Source organism: Gossypium arboreum, chromosome 6 (genome assembly GCF_025698485.1).
Source record: "Gossypium arboreum isolate Shixiya-1 chromosome 6, ASM2569848v2, whole genome shotgun sequence".
NCBI classification, from domain to species: Eukaryota; Viridiplantae; Streptophyta; class Magnoliopsida; order Malvales; family Malvaceae; genus Gossypium; species Gossypium arboreum.
This window is the reverse complement of record NC_069075.1, coordinates 133,851,932-133,864,367: the sequence shown is the minus strand read 5'-3', so window position 1 is coordinate 133,864,367 and position 12,436 is coordinate 133,851,932.

Below are 12,436 nucleotides of genomic sequence, written 5' to 3'. Positions count from 1 at the left end.
ACTCAACGAGTTCGGACATTTGCATCCATAAGTGAACTCAGACTCAACTCAACGAGCTCGGATGCCTAGTTACATCTCTCAAACTCGGACTCAACTCAACGAGTTCAGACGTTCGCATCCATAAGTGAACTCGGACTCAACTCAACGAGTTCGGATGCCCAAACATCCTAGTGACATGTCACTTGTATCCTAATCTATTCCTAAGGTTCAAACGGGATTTTTCCTCGATCACACATCTTTTCCATCTTTCACGGAATATCGAAATTGATACTTTGGTGATAGTTCATACTCATCAAGTAATTCACATAATTACATATTATTCAACAATAACCACAAAGCATAATATTTCATGATAATAATCAGCATCATATCATATAAATAACATTAAATTGCTTAAAATGACAATTATGTTACTACATTTACACATGAACTTACCTCGTATGCGAAAATGGCTACTTTTACCATTTCGTCCACAACTTGGTATTTTCCTCATTTAGCTCGAATTTTAGTTTTCCTTGCTCTATCATTTAAAATATAGTCTAATTAGGACTCATATTATTCAAATTGACCCAAAATCATATTTTGACAAAATTACAATTTTGCCCCTAAACTTTTGCATATTTACACTTTTACCCCAAAGCTCGTAAATTAAACTTTAGCCTATTTTATTATGTTTTATGACATGCTGATCATTTTTCCCTTCTATGGCAACATTAAATTCTCACTCTAACATGTACTTATGACTATTAGGTATTTTTACCGATTAAGCCCTTTTGCTAGTTTTCGCTTAAAACCAAGTAGCACAAGTTGTCTAACATAATTTAAAACCTCATATTCTATCATAAAACACCAAAATACACAAATTTCACCTATGGGTATTTTTCCAAATATGAACCCTAGGTTGAATTATTGCTAGCATAAGCTTAATCGAGCTACGGACTCCAAAACGTAAAATCATTAAAAACAAGGCTAGAACGGACTTACAATCAAGCTTGGAAGCTTGAAAAACCCTAGCCATGGTTTCTCCTTACTATATTCGGCCATGGGGTTGAGGATGAGCAAAATTGGCTTTTAATTTTGTATTTTAATTCATTTTACCCTAAATGACCAAAATGCCCTTACTACTAAACTTTCCAAAATTCCATCCATGTCCAATTTTGTCCATAGACTTAGAAATTGGTAAAATTTCTATTTAAGACCTCCTAATTAATATTTCAAAACAATTTCATACTAGAAACTTCTAGAATGCAAGTTTTACAAATTATTCGATTTAGTCCCTAATTTCAATTTAAGCACTTTATGCATAAAATTTCTTCACGAATTTTTCACACAATCATGCAACCATAGCATAGACCTCAAAATAATCATAAAATAATTATTTCTATCTCGGATTTTGTGGTCACGAAACTACTATTCCGACTAGGCCCAAAATCAAGATATTACATAACTGCTGTAATCTCATGTTAGATTGAGCCTACTGGTTCGAGTGGTAAGATAATCTTTGTGTTGTGTAAAGGTCCTGTGTTCAAATCCCTGCGCGAGCGTGGGAGGTTATTTTTGCTCATTTGAACGAGAGAGTTTCGGTCAAACAGGAATTCTGAAGAGGTTGGGTAGTGGGTTAGTGGAAGCAAATTGAGGGGTTATACTATCTTGTTGGGATTTTATTTTTATGTCAAATTTTTATTTTCTCTTTCCTCAAATTTCTAATGTTAATCCCTCATTTGCTGTTTCTTTCCCTTTTCCACTTTCGATTTTGTTTTCTTTTGGCTGCTGTCGGACATCCGTTCTTGTTATATCAGTTTTCTTTGAATGTTTAGGTAAGGAAGGCTTTAATTTGTCTATGACTTACGTCTTTCCATCATTCATTGAGATTATGCATTGGCTTTGGACAGCAGTGAATCAGGGAGATCGTGTTTCTTCTCCTATGGAGTCAGAGTAAGTCGCTCGGAGAGTTGGGGTAGTCGATAAGCGTTGATTTGAATTATGGTTGGTTTCAAACTCTTGGTTTAACCGTGGTTTTAATTCTGATTTTGAGCTTTGGTATGGCAATTATAGGTTCTGGTTGTCTCAGGATTGTTTTTGTGTCGAATCGATACTAGGTGTGTACCCAAAACATAGAAAAATAAAGTCTGGCGGAAGCCAAAAAACCCTACTGTCGATGCCATACGGCCGTGTAATCAACGAAGGCCAGGCCATACGCAGGACACGGCCGTATGATGGTTGAAGTATGGCCGTGTAGGCTACACGGGCTAGATCAAATTAGGCATGTGGGCCCATACGGGCGAGTGATTATTGAGTCAAGCTGTATGACCCACATGGGCTAGGCCAATCTGGGCGTGCGGGTCTATTGTACTGGAATTTTTTGTGGGGTAGCACAGGTCGTCCTAATCGACTGTGGGCCTACTGTGGAGTTGGTAAAGGCTTCTTACAACTATGTGTTCATTTAGACTGATGTACTGTTATGAGCATGCCTATGTTTATTTATCTGTTAATTCTGCATGCATGATCTGTTACTGTGATTGGGGTGGGATGATATATATATTGGAGGAAGTGTTATGAAAAGTAGATTATGCCTAATATCTGACAGCACAGCTGTATTATTTTGATATATGCCTCATCGATACAGCGTGGTGTGTAGTGCTGGGTGGGTGTTTTAAACCCCACATAGTGTGTAGGAATAGTCAGAGATGGTGTGTAGTGAATAGGGGTAGGACTCTGTTATCTGATTTGTATATTTGTAACTATATCTGTATTTGACATGGGCTCAGGCCCGAATATATATCTGTATCTGACATGGGCTCAGGCCCAATTGTGAATCTGTCTGATTTGTGATATTCTATATGTATACAGGCTTAACTCTGCTAGGTTACATACTGAGTTTACGTAAACTCACCCCTTTTCTATTTGTATGTACAGATAACCCACAGTCTTAGGTGGATCGATGCAGTGGATGATTTGATGGTGACTATATATTTTACTATTTTATTTTATTTTTGGGTTTTTTAGTTTTGGCATTGAAGTTGTATTTTCTGGGACTCTGGACTCTTTTAAAATGCTGATGTTGGTTTCTGGTTTTTACTTATTTAAAACTGTGATGGTTTTCTAAAATCTTGAACGAATTTTCTGGACACATCGTTTTTACAAGCTTTCGCTACAAACATGTTTAATCTCTAAATATTTAAAAGCTTAGAAAATAATAATAGCTTTAAAGGCTAATGAATCTGAGAAGGTTTTAACATAACGATAATGGTTTTTCAACCCATTTCACGTGACACTTCTGGATTCAGCCATAACGTCTAGGCCGAGTTTGGGGTGTTACATGATATATCATGTATAATGTTAATGTTGGTTTAGTTTGAACGTCTTGAAATGGTTGGTATATGTATGCAAGTATTAATTAGGTACAAGGAAAAATTTCAGTGAGAAATAAGGCTTGGAAATAACCTTATTTTGTCCACATGGGTAGACATACGGGCGTGTGTCTCAACCGTGTGTGATACTTGGCCATGCGCACGGGCGTGTGGTTTGGCCGTATGTCCCCTGCAACTTAAAAATTAAGAAAAAAATGCTCAGGATTGGTCACACAAGCGTGTGTCTTGGCTATATGAATCCTGCACATATTTTTGAAAATTAAACTGTCCACACAGCCTAACACACCGGCGTGTAGATGGCTGTGTGACCCAAGTCAGTAGCTACCCTAATTTTGAGCACGGGTTGGGACACGACCGTATGCCTTACATCGAATACCCACACAGTCTAAGACATGGGCGTGTCACTTGGCTGTGTGAGCCACACGGCCTGATCGCACGGGCTTGTATCCCCTGCATATAAAGAAATTTTAAAAATTTTGTGAAAAATTCTCTAAGATTCCGAATTAGTCCCAACTTGTTTCTAATGTATAAATTGGGCTTCGATGGGCCAATTAAGGGACAATATGATTGAATATGATTGGTTTTGGATTTGAATAGTAAATGATATAAATTAACTGTATTTGTTCTGTAAGTTCTGGTAATGCTCTGTAACCCTGTTCTGGCGACGGATATGGGTTAGGGGTGTTACAGTTATAATGGCATGTATAGGAATTTTGTTTAATGTTGGCTTATATGCAATTTGTTGAGATTAGCCACTTATTTTGGCTTGTTTTGGATGTCTAATTATGGTTTATTGATATACATAATGTTGATTGTAGGTTAACACCAAATTGGATGAGATATATGGCTTATAATGTAACACCTTAACCCGAATCCGTTGCTGGAAAGGGTTACAGAGCATTTTAGAGTTTACAGAACAAATAGACAGAAATTTCAAAATATTTCATATGATATAGCATTCATGTCAAAAACCAATTAAAATCATACATATTGTCCCTTACATGAGCCCTCGAGGCCCAAATTAGGCATTAAAAATAAATCGGGACTACATCGGAAACTCAAAAAATTTTTCAGAAAATATCAAAAAATTTTCTTCCAAAGATGCAGGGGTCACATGCCCGTGTGCTAGGCTGTGTGAACATTTTGTTTTACTCTATTTTAAAATTATAAGGGACACACAGTCATGTCATCTGACACGCGGTTGAGACACACACCCGTGTTTCTACCCGTGTGGACGAAAATAGGTCATTTCCAAGCCACATTTCTCACCCAACTTGTATTCAACCTAATCCAACATTTTTACACAATAACATGCCAAAACAAGACATTCAAAACAAGCTAGAATCATGCCTTAAATATATAATATCTTTATATACAACTAACATTCTTTTACGCATCTCAAATGACATATTGTAACATGTATGTTCATGTATTAAATATATTCATATATATAACTAACTTACATGCATAATTGTATCCAAGGTTTACGAAGCTAGTTTGCATTATTTTAGACCAAGTTACTTAACTAACAAAACTTACCATTTGATACCAAAATGTATTTCAAATACTAACATATTTAATTATATATATACCTTACATATCAAGGTACTGATTCATGACCAGTTCATTGTATACCAAAACACGTGTATATAAATGTACATTTAGCTAACACTTTACCTTTCACTTAACGTCCATAAACCAAACCACACATCAACCACATAAAGCAAATGTGCACAAACCAAAATATGCCAAAACACAAGTCTAATGAGTGGTTAATCTCAACAAAACATATATAAGCCAAGATTAGCCAAAATAACCTATACATGTCATTATAACCATAATCAAATTATTCGAAAGTATCGATAGAATCGATGGATAGTGTGATATAGCTCTGACAAGGTTCCAACCTGACCGAGCTTCCAATAATCTGAAAAGTAAAGAAAAATAAATTCTTAAGCAATAAATGCTTAGTAAGCTCGTATAAACTTTAATCATATCAATTCATTTCCAATATGAAATTTATTCATATTGTGAATTATCTAATAATGATACCGCGATACTCACGAAGCTATATTCAAAAGTAGGATTTTAAACAACTTTAAACTCTTCTAAATTTTTTTTAAATTCATTTGCATTTATTTACTTTTCACACTCATTCCATGTGTATAACACACAAGTCATAAACATAATATTCAACCATAGCCACAAGCTAGTGCATTTAACATAGCCTTTCTCGAATTAATCCCATGATAAGTCGTTTCATAAGAAATTACACAATTTAAACCTTACCACTCTTTCATGAGCACTTGCATATTTTCTCTTGAGTACTTACCATTTCAATACATCATGTAAATAAACATATTACCATTCAACCAATAGCTTGGCACTTGCCTAAGCATCAACAAAAATACTTATTAGCGTACTTACACATATTCCATATGAAATCAATATTGATAAGCTTATTTTCTCAACATGTCACACTTGAGTTTATTACTCGTTTCAATTTACATAATTTCCTTTTATCAACATCTAAAAGATATTCACATATGTACATATCATGATCCTTATCATTCTTTTATTGTTTCTTCATAAACATATATCATTCATTTCTTTATATCAAGATACCATGTACCATCATTTCCTTGTATTTCGTATATATATATTCCGGAAATAGTTCGTAAATACTAATGTACTTAGTCGTCAGGCAAGTTTCATACATATGCATCTTCTATCTCATATTTCAACATGTCATGTAATATCAGTTTCATATAATTCATGTATATGGGTAATAATTCATTTCATACTCAAATCTTCTCATGTCAGGATTTTTCCCGTTGAATCATTTAAAATATCGATAGATACACAGGTAGTACACACAAAGTGTACAAATCTGTAATTCGTCAGTTCATTTTTGAGAATGCTCATACGAGTACATAAACGAGAAGCCCTATCTCGAGCCATATAATGGGAAGCTCATGTGAGCTGTATAATGGGAAGCTTATCCGGGCTGTATAACGGGAAGCTCATATGAGCCATATTTAGGAAGCTCATGTGAGCTAATAACGGGTTGCTTTGAAGAGCCATTAATCAAGAAGCTCTGGATAGCCATATATCAGAAAGTTTAAGTGAGCCAATATCAAAAAATCTCTGGAGAGACATTAATCAGGAAGCTCACAAAGGGCCTTTAATCGGGATGCTCATAAGAGCTGCGATGTGTCCATAACACATGTAGGATTACAACCGATTGGGATGCTCCGAAGAGCTAGTAACAGGAAGCTTGCAGGAATCATATAACGAGAAGCTCGAGAAGGCTAATAATGGGATGCTCTTTCGAGCTGTGGTGTGTCCGCAACATATGCAAGACCACAACCAATACAAAAACCCTATATCCATCGAATTTCATTTATTCAAACGGGACTTAATATTTGTCGGACGTTTTCGGATATGTGAATAATTTCATATACATGGCATAATACATTTCACATACATATCATTCAATTTAAAACACATAAATACATAATCTAGTTACACGAACTTACCTGGCTAAATTGCAGAAATATTAAAATTCAATGGCATTTTGGTAATTTTCCATTTTCTCAATTTTCCACCCTATCCTGATCTAAATTAATAATCTCATTCAATATATTAATCTAGACAATAAAAAAATTTCATTTTAATGTAATTTGGTCATTTTTGAATTTTTACAAAATTACCCCTAAAGTTTTACTTTTATTCAATTTAGTCATTGAGCCAAAAACATGCAAATTAACCATTTTTAATACAAATCCAAGCTAGCTAAATATTCATGGAATTTAGTACAGCCCATTTTTGCAATAATTTCACAACAAAACCTTGTATTTTTACTATTTCAACAACTTAGCCTCTAACCAAGAAATTCATCAAAATTACTTAACAAAATACTTTTAAATATCAACCAACATCTCAAATCTATCATTTAATAACTAAAATCATATAGATTCATCAATGGAAACTTTTAAAATTTTTAATAAAATCAAAAATTAAGGTAAGGTTTAGTTGGACCTAATTGTAATAATCTCAAAAATATAAAAAAAATTACATGAAACGAGTAAGAATTGAACTCTCATGAAGAAAAAATTGAAGAACCAGCTGAAAATCTTTCTCCCGTGGCTGTTTATGCCGAATTTTTTTAAGAAATGTCTAGAAAACCTTTAAATTCAATTTGTTTGTTTTTTATTTCACCAAAATTACAAATTTGCCATTAATGGCTTTATTTTATTGTTTTTTTCTTACTTATGTCGCCTTATCTATCAATTTAGGCATAATTGTTTCTTAAGTCCTTCCTCATTAATTAATTAAGCCATTTAGTCACTTTATTGTCATAATTAGCAAGTTTTGCACATTTTCAATTTAGTTCTTTTAATTACTTACCTATGGAAACATTAAAATTTTTAATGAAATTTTAATACTATCTTATTGACACTTCATAAATATTTATAAAATATTTATAGTTTGGTTTATAAAAATGAGGTCCCAATACCTCATTTTCTAAAACACTTGATCGAATAAATCATTATAAAACACAAATTACTAATTCAAAAATCTTTCTAAAACTATATTTGACTCGTAAATATTAAATAATATTTACGAACTTACTTGTCGGATTTAGTGGCCTCAAACCACTATTTCTAATACCACTAAAAATCAGGCTGTTACATGTAAATTGGCCTATTTCTGTCTACATGGGCAAAGACACAGGCGTATGTCTCAGCCGTGTGTGACACAACTGTGTGTTCTCTGTATCTTTTAAAGAGTGCAAGTCAGTATATTCACACGACCTAGCACACGGGTGTTGGACTTGGCCGTGTGACTCAAGTCAAAGACTTACACGAGCATGAACACGGGCTGGGACACGGTCGTGTGTCCCTATTTTGAATGCCTACACGGGCGTGTCTCTTGACCTTGTTAGCCACATAGCCGTGTGACCCTTACAGTGTTGAAAATTTTAAATATTTCTGAAAAATTCTCTGAGTTTCCGGTTTAGTTCCGACTTATTTCTAATATGTATTTCAGGCCTTGAGGGCTCGGTTAAGGGATAATATATATGGTTTTGATTGGTTTTATTATGAATATTGATATGTAATGAAACGTTTGAAATTCCTGTCTGAATGATCTGTAAACCCCGGTAATGCTCTGTAACCCTATTCCGGCGACGGATATGGGTTAGGGGTGTTACAAGAACTACTATTATAAATCCCAATTAGTTTAATATCCTTAAGCATCAAAAACAAAAAAGTAATTCCATTTTAAAGATAAGGATTTATATACCATCTATTGAAGTTTTTGAGTGCATAGAAGACTTTAGTGGTTTTCAGTTTTTTGTACAGTTTAATTCGACATCCTCGTCGATGGTTTGACGTGCTTGACATTGACATCACAACATTTAAATTTTGGCATTTGGTTCAAGTAATGACCAGAAGTATTTATGTTCAATATTTTTCGCTGCTCTATATTGTAAACCGTTTTTGTGCTAACACCCAACACTTACCATATTTAAAGAATAAATCTTAATTAATTGATATGTTATTAATTTCTATACTTTTATAAAATTAAAGATACAAGTCTATATTTTAAAATTTTAAGACTCAATCCTTTTTTTTAATTTAAAAATTTTAATTCAATCATTATTAATGTTAGTAATTTTATAAAAAAATAACTTTGACATATTTATTTTCTACTAATTAAATCAAATGTCAGGTGAAATAAAAATAATAAAATAAAAATTTAATAAAAATTTAAGATTTTCAAATAAAAATTAAGAAATTAAAATAAAAATGTCTTTATTAAAACATTGTAACATGAGATCAGCTGGTAGAATTTTATTATTTATGATGGCAGTGCAAGGTTTAGGGTTTTCATGATTGCCGAATTAGGATGCTTTAAGTAGTTCACATTATTGTAATTTTTCAGGGTTAATGCGATGTGACCATTGCGCTAATTTTAAGCTTTATCCTCTTATCTCTTTTTTCAGGTAAAGGGCAGAAACGTGTTCCATCAAAATGTGTCCTTATTCTAATATCTTTTCATAAAAGAAAAGAATAAATATTCTAACTCTTTGTAATTTAATAAAATAACTTAGTCCTAATTTAATTAATATTGATATTTTTTTTTTAGGTTGATATCTATATTGTTATATATATGTTGACGGGGCGAAGTCGGAGGGTTAGCATGGGCCCCGGCTCCTCTTAAAATGTAAAATTATATTTTAGGCCTTAAATTTTTTAAAATTTTAAATTAGTAAAGATAAAATTATACTTTGCCCACCCTAAAATTATAAAAATTTGATTTAATCCTTTACAAATTATAAAGATATAAACTATAAAAAATTAAAATTTCATCCGGCCCCCCTAAAAAATTTTTCTGGCTTCACCCCTGTATGTCGAGTATGTTGAAGTGTAGTTATTTTTCTATTTAAGGATCGAGGAAGGGCTATGAATAGTTCTAAGCATTTATATTAAAAAATATTCACTAATAATGTATTTGATAAGCTGAAAATTTTAAGTGTGGGAAAATTAAGTATCAAATTTCTACGACTAAATTTTATAAGTTTTGAATTTATATTAGAAAACAGTTTGGTAAATTCATAAATATAATTATATTGTTTGATAAAAGTAAATATTGATTTTTGAAAAATTATTTATTTTAATTTTAATGTTATTAATATAATATTTTATATCATTTTAGATAGTTTTGAATGGAAGATAAATATGGTTATTTGAATATCTCATTTTTTCAAAAGTATAGTTTATTTTAATTTATTAATAAAATAAAATAACTTAATATTTTTTACATTAAGTGATAAGTAATTACTATCTACTTATCTTATTCACTATTTTTTGCTGAATTTTTCAAAAATTAAAATAATTATCAAACACATTTAAAATATTAAATATTAAAAAATTATTTTCAATGAAATAGAAATTTTCTATGATTTATCAAAACAACTTAAGGTAAAAAAAATAATCCCAAACTTTATTTATTAAAGAAGAAATAAAGTATAATAACTTATTTGACCTTCAACTTTATAAAAGAATCATTTTATTTTTCCATTTAATTTTTGTTTCCTTTTAGCTCTTGAACTTATATTGTTTGTTAATTCACCCTAAAATGAATAGAAAAATTAACATGTACATGACATCTACATGACAATTCATGTGTATGTCATGTTAACAATTAATTAATTTTTTAAAAATTTAAAATATATTTTTTATAATTTTTAAACAATTTTAATATTTTAAATTTAAAAATTAATTAATTGATGATGTGGTATTCATATGTCAATTAATATGTATGCCACATCAACAAAGTTAATAAATTTTTATTTTATTTTATAGAAATTTAATAAATAATAATTAAAATAATTATTTTTATTAAATTGAAGAACAAAAACGAATGGGATGAAAAGAGGTACTTGTTACGCAAAAGGTAAAGGGGGTGAGTGGTTGAAATTAAGAAAGGGCAAGTTTCCAATTCCGGAGGTTGGGTGCAGTGCCGCATACGGATTTTTCTCTTTCCTCTGCTCTGCCCCATTTGCACACCACCCACTTGGACCAATTATTCATTTCACCATTTTCTATGTCATTAATTTTAATTTTTTATATTTTTAATTTTTAAGTTCAAAATGTAAATTTAATAATTAACCTTTTAATTTTTATTAAATTTATTGTTATCATTATTTGATATAAAAATACTTCATATTAGGATTATTATAACCAACTTTAGTAAAATAATTTTAATAATATTAATAATTAAAATTTAAATTTAAATATAAAAATTTAAATTAAATTAAATTTCTAAAAATAAAATATAGGAATTCAACTTTTCAATCTTTTTATAAATATATAATTTTATAAATTTGTAGCTAATATTATGGAAGGTGTCAGCCTAAGTTGTTAATATCATTTAATAAAATTACTTTTTCAAATAGTTTATATTCACAATTTCAATCCAAATTAATTATTACAAATATATACTAAATTAAATAACTTTACTATAACATAAATTAACTAATTACCTACAGTAATGTATATTTTTATAATTGGATTGATGGTTAGACTGATTAAACTATTAATTTTGGTTCGTTCAATTAGTTCTATTTAAATAAATAAATTATTAAATATTTATAAAATAATAATATATTGAAATAGAAAATTTTAATTTAATTATTGTTTTTACCGTTTTAACTTGAATCAACCAGTTCAATTTTTTCCCTATATTATTGTATTTATGAATTTTCTGTCCAATTTTAACAATCTTAATTTATACTCAAAAGTATAATTTTGATAATACAACCTCCAAGTGACTTAGTGGTCATGGTAGAAAATGGAAGTGACCATTTTGATGCTGCCTGGCAAGCGTCTGATTTAATGTTGTCGTATAGAAGAGGTTGGGATTTAATGCTACAAAATCTTTACCATGCAATATACTCCAAGGAGGAGGATTGGTCTTGAGTTTAGCAACATTATTTGTGAATGTAAGGAGTTGCTTAGAGTTGGAAATGATATTAAAGTTAGATGGGATAGGTGGTCTAACACATACTAAGCTTATATGTTTCTAGTAGAGATAAAGGGTTAGTGTTAGATTGAATCGAATCAAATTAAGTGAAATTTTTTTGAGTTAATCGAGTTGATGAATTCTATTTTATCATCCTAACTCGATTTGAAACTTTCTCGAATCGAGTCGAGTGAAATAAATTTCAAGTCGAGTTGAATTAAGTGAAATTGTTCGTGTTAAATGAAATTATTTTTAGTTTTCCTTTTCTAAGTTTTTCAATCCATTGTTGGTAGCACTGATAAGCGAAAAAAACAAGAATAACATATGAAGCAAGCATAGTTCATAGGCTCTCTTTTTTTTTTTTCTTCACTTATTCTTTTTAAATTCTCACCGGTGTCGCCTGACACACTGGTGACACTCATTAAAAAATATTATATTTCTTCATGAATACTTGTATTTTTTATGAGTAATTCAAAAAATACATACTGGTGTTGCCTAATACAGTAATGACAAAAAAAATTCTTTTTTAAAAA